Below are 14,797 nucleotides of genomic sequence, written 5' to 3'. Positions count from 1 at the left end.
TATGTAACAGATACAAAAGTCCTTTCTTAATAGAAACATTGGCATTTTATTCTTACATTTTTTTCTTGTACTGTATTAAAATGGAATGTATGTGAAATGGTACTTAAGGTTGACTTTTCCCACAGTCTGACAGCTTCTCTTGGCCTGTTTAATCTTTGCAACAGATTGAAATACTTGGCTAATGTATCTCTTCTTTCCATTTTTTGTTTTTTTTTTTTTGTTTTTTTTTTTTTTGTTTTTTACATTAGTTACAATGTTTTAATTGGCCCTGGAAAAAAAAATCATCATCCTTCTTGTAGAACTTAAATGCTTGAATGTACTGAACTTCAGATTAAATCTTCCCTAAACTTGTTTCTGTCATAGAGGCAAACTTAAACTAGAAGTCTGTGAGTATGGTGCTTTAAAGGAACTGTTATGTCTCAGCCTAAACTGATGATTGAGCACCTGGTGAAGGGGGTGGCTGGCCCAGGAAGCACAAGTGCAAGCAATTCTCCTGTGCTTCCCATGTGACAGGAAGGTGGACCCTGGGCCCACCCCTCCCTGGGCTCATTTAATGGCTAGCCTCTAAGTAAGAAGGTTTCCTGGATGAAGGCTGCTTCCTGAGAAGGAGTGTTCTATAGCTTGAGGCCCTGTCACCAGCTGGGTGAGTCAACTTCTTCTTGTATACGTGCTTCTTGTCATTCCTAATGACATTTTGCCTGCTATCACAAAGAATTTATCTGAAGCAATTTTACTGTTTCTAAGGACCAACAAGTACTTTATAAGAATTTGAAAGATCTGTATGGAATGTACATATGTGTACTGTTTCCATGGTAGCAGTCTTTCAGCTGTTTTGTTGCTGCTTTCCAGACTAGATGCATATAAACCAGATGGCAAGTGGGCTGACATTTCAGTCTGAATTGTGCCAGATGTAATCGACAACCTCATGTTAAAGTATGCTAATAATTAATTAGGAATTATATGCCGTTTAGAGGACTGAATTTGTTGAGCTTTCAGTGGAGAAGATTCCCTGCAAATCTGTTGAAATCTACTAGGAAAAAGTGCTATTTTCTCTTGAAAAATATTGTGAGGAAATATTGCTGTGACTTGTGTGATGTTGTTTTTCCGAAGGAATATTTCTTTGACTTGAAAGCAGTGGCTAATCAGGCCATAAGGGTACTGGCAGAACTGCAGAATATCTGAAAGTTTGGAATATATCAGTATCTTGGGTTTTTGAAACTGGTCTCGAAGCCGTATATCCAGAAGGTTAAAGGATTCTATAGGTGCTGCTCGTAGGAATAATCATTTCTAAAGTTTCCGTTTACATAGGTTAGATTTTCAGGGAATGAGACAAAGAAAGCAACAGAAGATAATAAACAATACAAGAGTGCTCTTGATCTGCCCAGCTAATGATCTGAAATGCAGGCTGCATCCTGTTCTTACATATCATAAGTAGCATCTATTCAATATGGAACATTTCATACTTGTTTACATTGAAGATATTCTGTTTTCTGTGAATGTATAGCTTGGTTGACAAAAAAGGTTTTTTTGCCTTTCTCTCTTTTTCTACAAAACACTCATTTAGCATTCTCTCCTAATGGGAGGGAGGAGAAGAGAAAGGAATGCTTTCAAAGCACTCCACTTCTGCCTATTGAAGTGAAATATTTTCTTTAAGTTTCTCACTAATTGTTCAACAAACTTCATAATTGTTCGAAGTTAATATAATTTGTAATAATGGCATTTTCTTGGTCAAAAAGATACTCTGTCCTAACGTGGAGTTGCTACAGAAGAGTTGGCACAAGTGTTCATAATTAGCCAACTACGAACTCTTTTCTCTGTGTTGTATTTGAATCACGTATGTATTAAGATTAAGTAGCTGTCTCGCTTATATTTTTCCCCTTTGGACAGCATGGTTCAACCAATCCAGCTTAGAATAGGTCAGTACAGTCAATCAAAGTAGAGTTGTTCTCTAAGTAGTATGAAGAGGGGGCAGGGAGGGCACCTCACTGACATGGCTAGGGTAAGAGCAAAGAGCTCTTTGTTACTATGCTGTGTGAAAGTCTAACATGTTATTTGTGCAGACTTAGCAAAGTAGTTAAAGGGTCTACAACTCTCCCTGAACACAGCCTGCTGTAGGGTATATTCTGATTTTTGTTATGCTGTGTGATGCTGGCAAATTCTTCTCATCTGTATCCATCCATGCTGACTCTGTGCAGCTTTTTTCTTTTCTGTGAGGCTAGAATAAGCCATACGGAAGAAAGCATGTAGTTTGGCAGATAGAACCTGTGTCTGTGCTAGCCAAAGCATTGTAATATGTCTACAATGTAGTCCTCGTGTTGGATAGAAGAATAACTGTATAATGCTCATCTCAGACTGTGTAATGATGATATGCTTCAGGTTTTCATCAGCACTGTAGCTACTGTGTGGAAGCAGGAATTTGGAGAAGTCATGGTGTGACATGGGATTGCTGAATTTACGTTTTTTAGGCAGTCCAACTGTTGATATGTTGATAAAGCCAGATTCTTCTAAGTATTTCTCTTAGAGAATCTGCACTTGTAGGTAGCCTTCAAAAACATGACTAGAGCATGTATGCATCTCAGCCTGCCATAGTCTTTAACAGATATGAATCTGAGAGCAGTGACAGCTGATAGGTATTCTGAAGGGAAACAGCAGAGATGCAAATCTAAAGACATGCATTTTTTTAATAGGTAAAAGAAGCTTGTGTCTCTGTTACTACACTTCTTCAGTTTGATCTCAACATTTAATAATCCACAAAAGAGAATTAAATCATAAATGTTCTGTAATGTAACTGTAGCAATTTACAGATGAGAAGAATGAGTATTCTTTATGCAAAAGTATTTACCATTGTGACTACAGCTTTATAATTAGGCATATATTCAGCTTTCAGATAAGAAGAAATGGCTGGAAAAAAAACCATAAAACCTGACTGAAGCCCTTTGGCAGGAGAATTCTTTAGTCAGCAGGATTGTTTTGTATTTTGCACAATTTTGTGAGACAGTTTGCTGCAGAAGAAATCAAGAATTTCAAATTACCGGACAGATACTGTATCACATTCTAGTTTGTCTTAATTGTTTTGAATACAATCTCATCCTACAGATGCTACTCAAACATAAGTAATAGATAATCAGTAAGCAGTATTGATAAAGTGCCTGAAAACTGCAAACTCTTTTACTTAGCCTTATTCCATTATGTGGAATGAATTTCTTTAAAAGTTACGATTCACACAGATTCACAGACAAGGTTTAAGCTTTCAGAGGATTTCTATTTTTGATTAATTGGTATTGTGTGTTAAACTAGTTCTGAATACAAACTGTTCTGTTCACTTACAAATGAAGTGGCTGCATCATTTTGCAGCTTGTGGAAGTGTTAAGGATCCAGGGAAACCATGGTGTTCAAAATCTCATTATTTCTTTTGAACTTCAGCACCCCTTATCAGCACAATTGTCATCTTGCGGTTGCTGTTTAGTTTATACTTCAGTAAATTCAAATAAATATTTACTAGGTTGATTTTTTTATTCTATATGCAGGTGCATAATTTTGGCATTCTAGAATAAGTTTTGCCAGTGACTGTGGAGCCAAGATATCAAAGTGCAGTTTGAAGTAATCAGCTGCACCTCCTAGCAAAAATATAAAAGGCTGCACATATAAGCAGCACAAGCAAAATCAGCTAAAAAAAAAACCCCAGCACTGCACAGTTATCTGATCTACCATTTTTATTTAGTGATTTTTTTTAATCTCCAGTAAATGCGTTTTTATGTATTGTTGGGCAAAATTTTAGAGGAAAATAAAAAGGTGCATATCTTAATTGAAAGATGAAAGTACATAAAAGGGAATCTGCAGCAAACGCATGACAAATGATGTCAGTGGAGGTGATGTCAGATTTGAAGAATAGTCTGTGGGGAAAAAAAAAAATGATGCTGTGGTTAAACATGGTAGGAGGCTCAGCAACACAGTTATTCACTCATTCCTCCACACTGGGACAGGGAAAAGAATCAGAAAAAGGTAAAACTCACGGGTTGAGATAATGAGTGTTTAACAGGACAGAAAAGGAAGAAAAAAAAATAGAAAATAGAAAAGACTATATAAAACAAACAATGCATAATCCAATTTTTCACCACCTGCTGACCAGTGTCTAGCCAGATCTTGAGCAGCAGCTACTCTTCCAGCCAGCTCTCCCAGTTTCATTGCCAAGCATGATGCCATATGGTATGGGGCATCCCTTTGCCTGCTAGGGTCAGCTGCCCTGGCTGTGTCCTCTCTCTGCTCCTTGTGCACTCCCAGCTCCTCATTGGCAGGGCAAAGCGAGAAACGCTCTTGGCACTGTGTGAGGGCTGTTCAGCAGAAACTAAATCATCAGTGTGCTATCAACATTATTCCTGTCATAAATTCAAAGCATTCAAACATTATACCAGCCACAAATAAAATTATTTCAGCCAAAATGAGGACAGATGACACGAACAAAAATTCAGCCATTGCTCTGAACTTCTAATACTTAAAGCAACTGGTTTGTTGTCCTTTTATGATCTCAAGACTCTTAGGACATGGACTGATGAGATTCTATTGGCAAACCGTTGTACTGTTGCTTACTTTTCCCTATTTTTGTATGCATCCAGAAAAACTCACTGTCGGCACTTGGTCCCGTTACAGAATTCCCCCAGTCAGTGTGGCATCAGAATAACAAGCTCTCAGAATAGCAAGTTCTCATAATAGCAAGTCCTCTTTATTGTGTTTTACACACACCTTATATATCCTTCACTCGTAAGCAGTAACTCCACTCACGGTTAATTATCCTTAAGTTCTTCACAACAACGTAGATAACAAACAAAGGGTTGCTTAACCGTCCCAGAAGTGACCACATTAGCTGTGCGTACTAAAGAGTATTCTGTTTACACCTTAGCCCTGTCTCCAGACTCCGGAGGCCTCATAGAGATAAGATCTACCAGAGTCTGTTGGGCTCTTTGTTGTTAAATCTCCCCCACAACTCACCTGAAAAAATACATATTATTTTTCTTACTTGCTGAGCATGTTGTTGTCTGGTATCCTGATGCAGGACTTTAGCAGTAGCCTAAAGACTGTCACAGTTTTAGCTTAAAGTATGTTAGAAGATAGCGAACACAGGGATATGGACTTCATCAGTGAAATATCTTCTTATGGTAATGATGCGTCTGTTGAGTGGAAAAGCATAAAATGAAACTTTGGAAAAGAAATCTCTTCCTTTATCTACTCTGCTTGCTCTCAGTAAAGCGTATTTTTCTTTCTTCTGCTCTTTTCTGCCTGCCAACAAAGAAGTTTCTCTCACCTTAGCATGTTTAGCTGGTTGAGGAACAGATACTGAGGGCCTACCTGACTCAGGATAAAGTAAACAGGGAAGCTTTTTCCTTGCTATAGGGGAACTGCTATGTCCTGGCCTGAACTGATGATTGAGCACCTGGTGAAGGGAGTGGCTGGCCCAGGAAGCAGAGGTGCAAGCCCATCCCTGGGCTCATTTAATTGCTAGCCTCTGAAAGGAGAATGTTTCCTGGATGAAGGCCACTTCCTGACAAGGAGTGTTCTACAACAAGAGACCCTATCACCAGTTGGGTGAGTCAACTTTTTCCTATATATGATTATTGATATTCCTAATGATGCTTTGCCTGGTATCATAAAGAACTTATCAGAAGCAATTTCGCTACTTCCAAGGACCAACGCTTGCTGTAAATTTTTTTAAACAAAATATAAAATGCAAATTGCAAATAAGCAAAGACAATGGTATTTGTATCCTTCAGAATTTGCTGCCAGACAAAGATTTGAACTACAAACCACTGGCAACACAGTCAAATTTCAGCATATTTGTTTCCTGCAGTTCATTGTTTATTATAAATTTGTAAATCTTGAACAATTGTAACCTCCGAACAATCATATCTTTGGAGTGGAGCTCTGCTGAAAAACAGCACCTGGATTTAAGTCACTCAGCCATTTATTTCTTGGCTGAATATTAATTAATATTAAAATAGTATTAAATATTAATTTATATTAAAGCTGTTTTGTGAACCTGGGGGGGAACTATGTCTCTCCAGAGGTGGACTGTGACTGGAGAGGGAAAGAAAAATTTTACTCTTAGAGAAAGCTTTAGTTTAGTGTTTCCAAATACTGAAAAGATCCATGTTTATACATGTTGTATCAGATTTCGCAAACTGGCATATCTTTGAAAAAAATATTTGTGTGCGCCTGATCTTGGCATTTCCCCAGCAACTCTGTCTGTCCCTGCCACCTGCCTGGAGATCATGCCCCTTTCCCATGGCCTAGACCCCATTTCTGTCCCTGGGACCATCAGCACCCGCCATAGCTGAAGCTGAGTAATATTTAAGCTAATTCTTTATGGTGGTGGAAATAATTTTAACAGTGCCATTTTGCAAATGCTTCCTTAATACTTTGTCAGTTGTTGTTATGTAGAAGTTGAGTAGCCCCATCAGAAATGTAAAATAATTAAGGTCTGTATGGAAAAACACTACCTTATATGAGAAAAAGAATTATGATAGAAAAAAATCTATCAATTGGTTTGTTCTTAGCAAGGAAGCCTGTTTCATACTAAAGGAATCTTCCACGTGCTAATTAGATTTAAAGAAATGTCTTATGACTCCCTGCTTCTTCATTGATGCTCTCGGATTTGATTATACTTATGCAAATGGATATGGTACCATGGATTAATATATTAGCTGCAAAACAAAACACTAATGTCGAAGTTCTATTTTCACAGTGGAAATCAAACAGAGCTTGAAACAAAGGATGAACTAGGGAAGGAAGTCATAACAGAAGTGACAAAATACACAAGCTACTTAATTTGTATAAAAACTTGACACCAGGATCAAATGCTCACTGTAGCAGTTCTTTCTATGGTTGTTTATGCTTTCAAGGTTATTTCCTTAGTCCATCGTACTGGTAGAAACATGAAAACATTTACCTTTAACTTCTAAAGAAAGCTTTATTTAAATAACATCCTTACTCTTGAAATTGTGTGAATATGTGCACTTCATGTGGAAGGCACAGAAGATGATCCCTAATCTTTAACTGTTTTATTTCCATAAGTTTTCAGGAGGTGCTGAGAGAAGAGAAAGGGAAGATGGTTAGACTGAGAAATTAATTCTTTGAATTTAGCCTACAATTCAGGGTAAAATATATTGCTGTACATTTAGCTTCATCATCAACCAAGATCATAAATCCAAGTAATTTCAGAGTAGAGTTTTCAATTTTTGGATATCTTAAAGTCTGATAATTCTGTTTAAATTTCTTTCATAAATAAAGTTGACTGACAGTAAAGCCAAACGATCCTACAGTTAATTTAACATTTTAAATAAACTATTTCCTTAAACAAAACAAAACTCTTCTTGTTCACTCAGAAGTATTCTGGCAAAGGACAATCTTAATGGGAATGCTCTAGCTGTAACTATATTTAATCATAGTAAGACTTTAACTCTGCTGCTAATGAAATGGTGAAAAATCCTTGTAGGATTTGTAGAACACTTCCTCTTTGAACCCCTTCCCTGTGTCTTTTCAGGCAAAGTTAAGCTTAAAGGGATTGAATAAGAACCTGGAATGCGTGAAAGAGGAGGGACAAGATAAGCATGGCAAAGGATGGAGATTTGATCTTTGAACCGAAGGGGCAGAAAGTAAATACTAGCAGAAAACTGCTTCAGGTTAACTGTATGAACTACCCACACAAGAAATCCAAAGGTCTCCTGTATTTCAGGCCATGCTGACTAGCAAGTGGTTATGCAACTAAGATTGTCTGAGAGATGTCTCTGCTTAGAGCAACAACATTGTCTTGAAGGGATTACTGTTCCTCTCATCTTCTATCATTGTGGACAAAATGGGATATTATTTCCCTTGCTTTTGTGATGTCTGTGTTCCACACAATGTTGTCTCTACTGCTTGACTGAAACTTCACCTAAAATTAGATTTGGTTTATAGTGCAGCAGTTATCAGTATAATGGTATAATCAGTATAATCAGTCTGGGGTTTCTTTTGTTCTATGTTTCTGGGAACTTGAGGGGGGAAAAAATTTTGATCTCAATTAGGTATGTCTACACATGGAGATTACATATTTATAACTACTTATTTGACTCTACATCATTAATGGTAGACACTTCCATTGTACATAATATTTATTCCTCATAAACCTAAGGAATGGGGTAACCCAGTAATGTTGGAATGGCTTTTGTTCTCTATCCATCTGTATGTAGGAGAGCTACACATCTTTTCTTTGATGCTTTTGTTTTTGGAATGTTCCTTTCAATCTGACACTCACCTAGTGCTGTGAGTGAGCCTGCAGTCATTTGTTTCTTCTATCAAAACATCACAGTGTTTTGGATTCTCTGATGTCTTTAGTATCTCTCACAAAAGTGTTATGTTTTTGGGTGGAGTAATGGGGAAATGTGTCATCTGCAGTCTTTTTAGCTTTTGAACTCTTTCAGGCAGAGTAGCAAGCACGATGCTTTTGATTGGAAAGGTTCACACAGGAAATCAATAGATTAGTTGAAGAATTAGATGACCTCCACAGAGATTTTGAAATTTGAAATGGTTATCCAGATCCCACTGTGGTTCTTTCTTCACCTGGCAATTGCCAAGACTCTGAAGATTTCAACATAGAGTTTAGAATCTGTACTAACCCTCCTAGATCCCAGTTAGTCTTGCTCTTCACAGACTGAACCACAGATCATAGAATCCTTAGAGTTGGAAGGGACCTCTGAAGGCCATCTAGTCCAGCTCCCCTGCAATGAACAGGGACATTCACAGCTAGATCAGTTGCCCAGGGCAAGTTTGCCAGTGGCTACAGCTGTGCCTTGTGATGCCCTGGAGTTATAACAACTCCTAGCTACTCTCAGCCCCCTTTTCTTACCGATCCAACTCTAAGTGACTTGGCTAGCCTAAGCTGAAAGATTAGGTCAACACAGAAGTTCAGATTACTTTTGTCCAGTCTCTGGAGCCTCTCAGCTGTCTGGGATCTCACCCAGGGCAGATCCTCTCTGGGGATTTTCTGCTCAGAGAGAAAGACAAAGGCAGAAACATGTGGTGTCCTGATTAATCTTCTGATAATTCAAAAGACAGGGTAAGACCAAATAACTTGTACATTTATTTCTAAATGTATTAGTTTTTGGATTAGTTGTGGCTCAAGGGAGGTCTGACTCAAGAACATTTAAGGTTTGGAGATGGAAATACTGCATGCACTGCGTTCTCTATTTCACACAGAAAACTTTTACTCATGCATAGTGATGGCTAAAAATATACCCAGCTTGAAGTCCAAATCAGAGTTACAGCTGAAGGCTCAGTTTGAATGATGGCAATTGTGTTAGACCTCAAAATGTAGTATTAGGAATTACAGGGTAATGCAAACTCTATTTCCCTCCTCAGAACACAACAGTTTGGTAAGCCTCTGCAGTTTGCATCTAGGGCTTCTTAAAAGTGAGGGGCAAACTGAGATGTGAGACTGCAAGACTGAGCAGCTTTCCTTGTCATATGCAATGAATGGTTCGTAATGCAGAAGGGGGTATAGTATCTCTACCACCAGTTGTTAAATAGTGCTGTTTACCTGCACGGATCAGTGTGAGCTTGCTTGTGTGGCTCTGAGCTGACAGTGACTGCCTCTGAGTTCTGCCATCCTGTCACTGCTGTATGACCTTTGCAGATCTTATCATAGCCACAGTCCACCAGGGTTCCATTGTGGAGTACTGGTGTATGCAGTCTCCTCCCTGCAAAGCTGCTGTGGACGTTCCTCCTGGGTGAAGAAAGAACTAAGGGAGCAGGCACGTATTTTCTCCTCTCAAGAGAAGAGTTTCTTTTATCTTTTTTCCCTTCAGTCTCCTCTCGAGTCCTCTTTATCTCAGTGTATTTATCTGAGCATCTCTAAACTAGCAATGTAGTGTCATTTAAAGATATCTAAGCTTTCAGACAGTAACTTAAGTCTGGAATTGGTAGAAGGTGAACATTTTTAGAAGAGCTCTCCATTTAAGCCTGGGAGAAATGCTCTGCTGATCTATTTCACTATTTTCAGGACCAATGCTCATTCTTACAGCTACACAGGAGGCAGGTATTTTGTATTTATTGTTTTTTTTTGACTACACAGATCACCAAGTGATGCTGAGTTACTAGAATAGGCAGGTAAATACATAGATTGCTCCAAAAGTAATGCCTCCTATTTATTTCCATGGAGAAACAGATACAAAAGGCATGATAACACTATTTGATAGAGCAAATTCTCAGCTACAAAACAGTTTTTTTGACTTGGTCACTACTATTAGCTATGCATTTTCACCAATGATGAACAAGAGTCTGAGTGCCACGATCTTAAAAAAAAAAATAAAATAAATAAAATAAAAAAAATAAAATAATAATAAAAAAAATCTGCATAGCCATTTGGAATGTGGCTTGTCTTCCATGTTGCTGTTGCCACTGCTAAAACTCACCACCCAACAATTCACTGTGCTCACATCCACTGTTTGGGCTCCATAAATGTTCAGCAAGTGATGATGAATGTTAATGGGTGCCATTTTTTCCAGATTAAGGAATTGAATGACACACCTTTGCTTCATGTGCACTTCCATGTCAGATGCCATTTTGTCAGACTGTCACTCTACTGCCATCTGTCACACAGCAACAAAATGTAATGGAATATTAGTGGGAAGGTTCAGTTTCTACTGTCATATCATTAACATTTGTCTCTGGTTTTGTGGGCCAACAGAATAATATAGGAGGCATTACATTCAGTGCAGTTCTGGTAGCAACTGTAATACCTGGTGGCACTCTTTGTTTTTCATTACTCTTTTGTTTCTCCTCACATCATGTGTAGATACAGCAATTCTATGAACCGTCTGTAATCTTGAGTGTAAGGAAAAAAAAAAAACATTTGTGCAAGACAGACTGGAGAATTGGCCCATATCATTTTTGGTCTTGGCATATCTGGTTTCACACTGTCTACTTCATAGGTATACATAACCAAAGTATTGTGTTTTTTTTAAATCCCTGGAGATCATTAGTTTACAGACATTGTTAGCTTCATAGCTGCGTTACCCTAAACCCCCTGCCCTCCACCATATAACCTGTACCTATATTTCAGTTGACTTAGTGATATGAAAAGGAACTGGAGTCTGCATTATCTCCACGTATATATTTCTCTATATATATGGAGGAAAAGACTGTATCTGATGCTAAACATAAATTTTAATTAATTTTACTTATTAATAGCTTTGCTAATTTACTAACTAAGGCAGATTTTCTGTTTTAGTGGATGAATAAAATCTCTAATCAGCTGTGCAGCTCCAAATCATTGCTAGTGTATTAAGAGTTAATGAAACAGTAGGTGGCGCTCAATAATTTGCAAGATTTTTATTAGCATTTTAGGAATGTTTACTCTGTTTGTATTAAAGATAAATTTGGTGGTAGCAATATTTTAATTTACATAATTCAGACGTTCATTGCGTCTGCTACACAAGCAACAGGCTGATTAAGGATTAGAGGACCACTTGAACTGTGGAATTCTTCTTTTTTCTAAGTGAAAATACGGTAGGATTACATATTTATCAGGTTATTGCTAAATGTCTTCCATTATTCCTATTTGATGATCTGATCAAGAATTTGATTGTTTATTGTTCATTGGCCTTGTTATCAGCAACCATGTTATTTTCATCTACTGAATTCTTAGGAAGAGATAAAACACTTTAGATGCCATTCTGTAGCAAAACTAATTTCGACTTATTGTATTTTGATGTACAAAACACTCATTTTTAACATCCTCTCATTTTTATTTTTCATGTTGGAAGTGTTTTTGCTGGACTGTCTGCAGCCTAGTTATATGGGCTCTCTCTACATAATCTACAAGAAATCCAATTCCAGAGGCGAAGCAATTCTTGTGTACAGTGTATTCTGGTCTTGCAGAGGGAATCCACTTTGACATGGAGAACTAGATGCAGCTCTGTTCTGTAGCACTTAACATAACTGTTACAACTGCTAATCTGTCACAGCCTAAATTTGAGAATTAGAAGGGAAGATGGATGAAGGGTAGAGATTCTAGCCTGGAGTGGAGAAGATGAAGTTCTGTTCCCTTCTGCCCTGAAATACTTCCTGTGTGGCTATGGATTAACTCCTAAATTCTGAACGAATGCAATGCCAACAGCTAGACATCTCAGCCTCAGCTGAAGATCTGTACCTTAATTCCTCTGTTCCTGAGTTCCCATCTGTAAAATGGAAACAGTAATACTCTACTTGGAATGACAAATATACTATCTATTACTAAACTGAGGATTATTACATGAGTGAAGAATTACCTAAGATAGGTAACTAAATCAATATACTTGAAAGAGTGTTGAGCACAACAATTAAACATCTACATTCAAATCGGTCTTTCTAAAAATACAATATATACACAAACAAAAAGCTGATTTCTTCTGTGCTGGAGCGGGGATTTGTTTTGAAATAAACTTTGAAATGTCATAGTTGACTGAAATTGAATGAAAGCTAAATTCCTTTAGTCCTCTTTGAGTAGTCTCTGAACATAAAAAGGAACAGTTAAAAGCTGGGAAGAACTTTTTGTTAGCCTTCCTATGAACTTCTCTCTTTTTTTCATGGTGGAAAAAACCTTATGTATTTTAATTGATATCACAGAATCGCAGGAGTTGGAAGTGACTTCAAGACACCATCGAGTCCAACTTCTCTGCTAAAGCAGGTACCCTACAATAGGTCACACAGGTGAAAATGAAATCTTGATAATTCCTATGTCATGATATTACAGACTACTAATGTGTTACAAAGGGGTTTCTAGCTGAAGCAAATTCTATGTAAGATTGCCCCACTTCCCTTTCTGTTTTTATATTCTAATCAGTCTTCACAATTTTACATGGCTACCAAATTCAGAATGATTTAACCCAGTGCATGGCTAGTGCCACCTCTTCCTTCTCTGAGATATCATGAAACAGTTTGTGTCCTGTAATGGTATCGCTTTCCTATTTAAGTGTCTTGTGAAGTGCTTGTTTTCCAGGCTCCTGTTAATGACCAAGATGTCTGTTTTCTTTGTTCCCTCAGGGCATTCACTGCAAAAATATCTGAATTTGCCCCCCCTGATTCAACTTCCACCTAGGAGCACTGGAAACAAGATTGTTAGACCTCTCATAAAATGGAAATGCTCCTGTCTTTCTGTTGAAATTGGCACTGAATATATTGCACTGAAACAAACAAACAAAAACCCTGGACCCAAAAGAAACAGGAAGTAAAACAGTATTAGAGGAAAATGAGAAAAGCTCATTTCTAAGAAACAATGTTGTATGTAATGTCTGAAATTGTATTTGGGGGGAGGGTGGGAAGTATCTTTATTTTTAAAAATCAACTTCTGGATAGCACTGGAACCAAAACCAGATCTTGAGCATTATTGGGAGAGGAAGGGGAGAGATCTGTTGTGGTTTTTTTTTTTTTTTTTTTTTTTGTAGTGGCAGCATCAGCTGAGGAATATTTGCTGGTGCTCCCTTGGTGTAATTCACTAAAATAAAACAAATAGTTTTCTGGCATACACAAGAAGCACGTTTGAACAGTTTTCCTAGTAACTCAGGGTATATTTTTTGCAAAAAAAAAAAAAAAAAAAGAGGAGGCAAGCATAGCTAAAGTCTTTTCAGACTAATTCACAGGAGAATATTAATCTCTAGGAATCATAATAAACTCAGACTTTGATTTCCCTTTCCTTCTTTATACAGACAATCTAAGAAGCCCGCCAGAAAATGAAATGGGGAAAGCAGAAGCCAGGCAGGAAGCAATATATAGGATGTGAACTACAGCGGGTCTTTCTAGCATTAGATAACCATATGGCTCTACAGAAACCATAGAATAACAGCCATCCTAATTATAGATCAGTGATGAAAGAAAGCTTAACCTTAACCCCATTAAAACAGCAGCTGAGGAGATCTCTTCCCAATGGAAGAATGCAGTAGTGTGTAAAGGATGCCCTAAGAGTCATATCTAAAGATTCATGATAACAATCTGTATATGATCTTACAACAGTTGTGCTGACTTGATTTGCTTTTAACATGCACTGGCTTGGTTGCTATTCTCATCATAGTAATGATGTTAACATTATATTGTTATTCATATTGTATTAGAGAATGAATCAATACTTCATATTTGATGGGATTAATTCTCATGAAATGTTTTAGATTTTGCTTGAAAAATACTTAGATTAAAAATATATGCAAAAGCTTTTCAGATAGTATCTAGCAAAAGTGCTCAATAAATGTACATTCACTTTTCATGAAATTAAAAAAGAATGAGACTTCCAAACAATCCCTTTTTATCTCTAATTAAATCCTATTGTGAACAGGTTTCATGTTTAGAAAGTATGATTCAGGTTTGGTGAGCCAGTGACTTTTTGGCTTCTCACAGGAAGTGGGATAGTACTTGAGTGATGTAATAACTGATTTTAGAGAGTCGTATTTCCCTTTGTGAACTTAGTTATGTTTGTGTGGGTTAATGCCTAAAGTCATACTAAATGGATGTTTCAATACTTCTAAGTACTGCTGGAGTTCTTAGTCCTCTGTCAGGAATACAGGGGACTAACCTTCAGTTCTGGTGCAAGAGTTATCTCAAAATGATGTTACAGTCTATTTGTCTGCCAGAATGTAAAAGAATGAGACGTTTCCAAGGAGCAAGGGAAATTACTGAGGGTATTATACTACGAGGTTGGTGTCTGCTAGAAACGAAGGTGGGGCCTTGCACAGGGCTTTTGTATGGGGGCTTTTTATCCAGTATATCTACCAATGAAATTCTCACTTAGAAAAAAAATAAA

The 14,797-nt window shown here is 37.5% G+C and overlaps 1 long non-coding RNA gene across 2 annotated transcripts; it reads left to right on the top strand.

Moving 5' to 3' along the window:
- Positions 296-13,411, top strand: LOC110397284. 2 transcript variants are annotated; one of them, XR_002437669.1, is made up of 4 exons: positions 296-643; positions 5,389-5,580; positions 12,634-12,694; positions 13,051-13,411. It is a non-coding gene; the product is annotated as an uncharacterized LOC110397284 (long non-coding RNA). The 2 variants fall into 2 exon arrangements; XR_002437670.1 differs by having other exon boundaries at positions 12,634-12,717.

The sequence above is a fragment of the Numida meleagris genome, chromosome 4, assembly GCF_002078875.1.
Source record: "Numida meleagris isolate 19003 breed g44 Domestic line chromosome 4, NumMel1.0, whole genome shotgun sequence".
NCBI classification, from domain to species: domain Eukaryota; kingdom Metazoa; phylum Chordata; class Aves; order Galliformes; family Numididae; genus Numida; species Numida meleagris.
The sequence above is the reverse complement of the archived record's forward strand: the minus strand, read 5'-3'. Positions and strand labels throughout refer to the sequence as shown.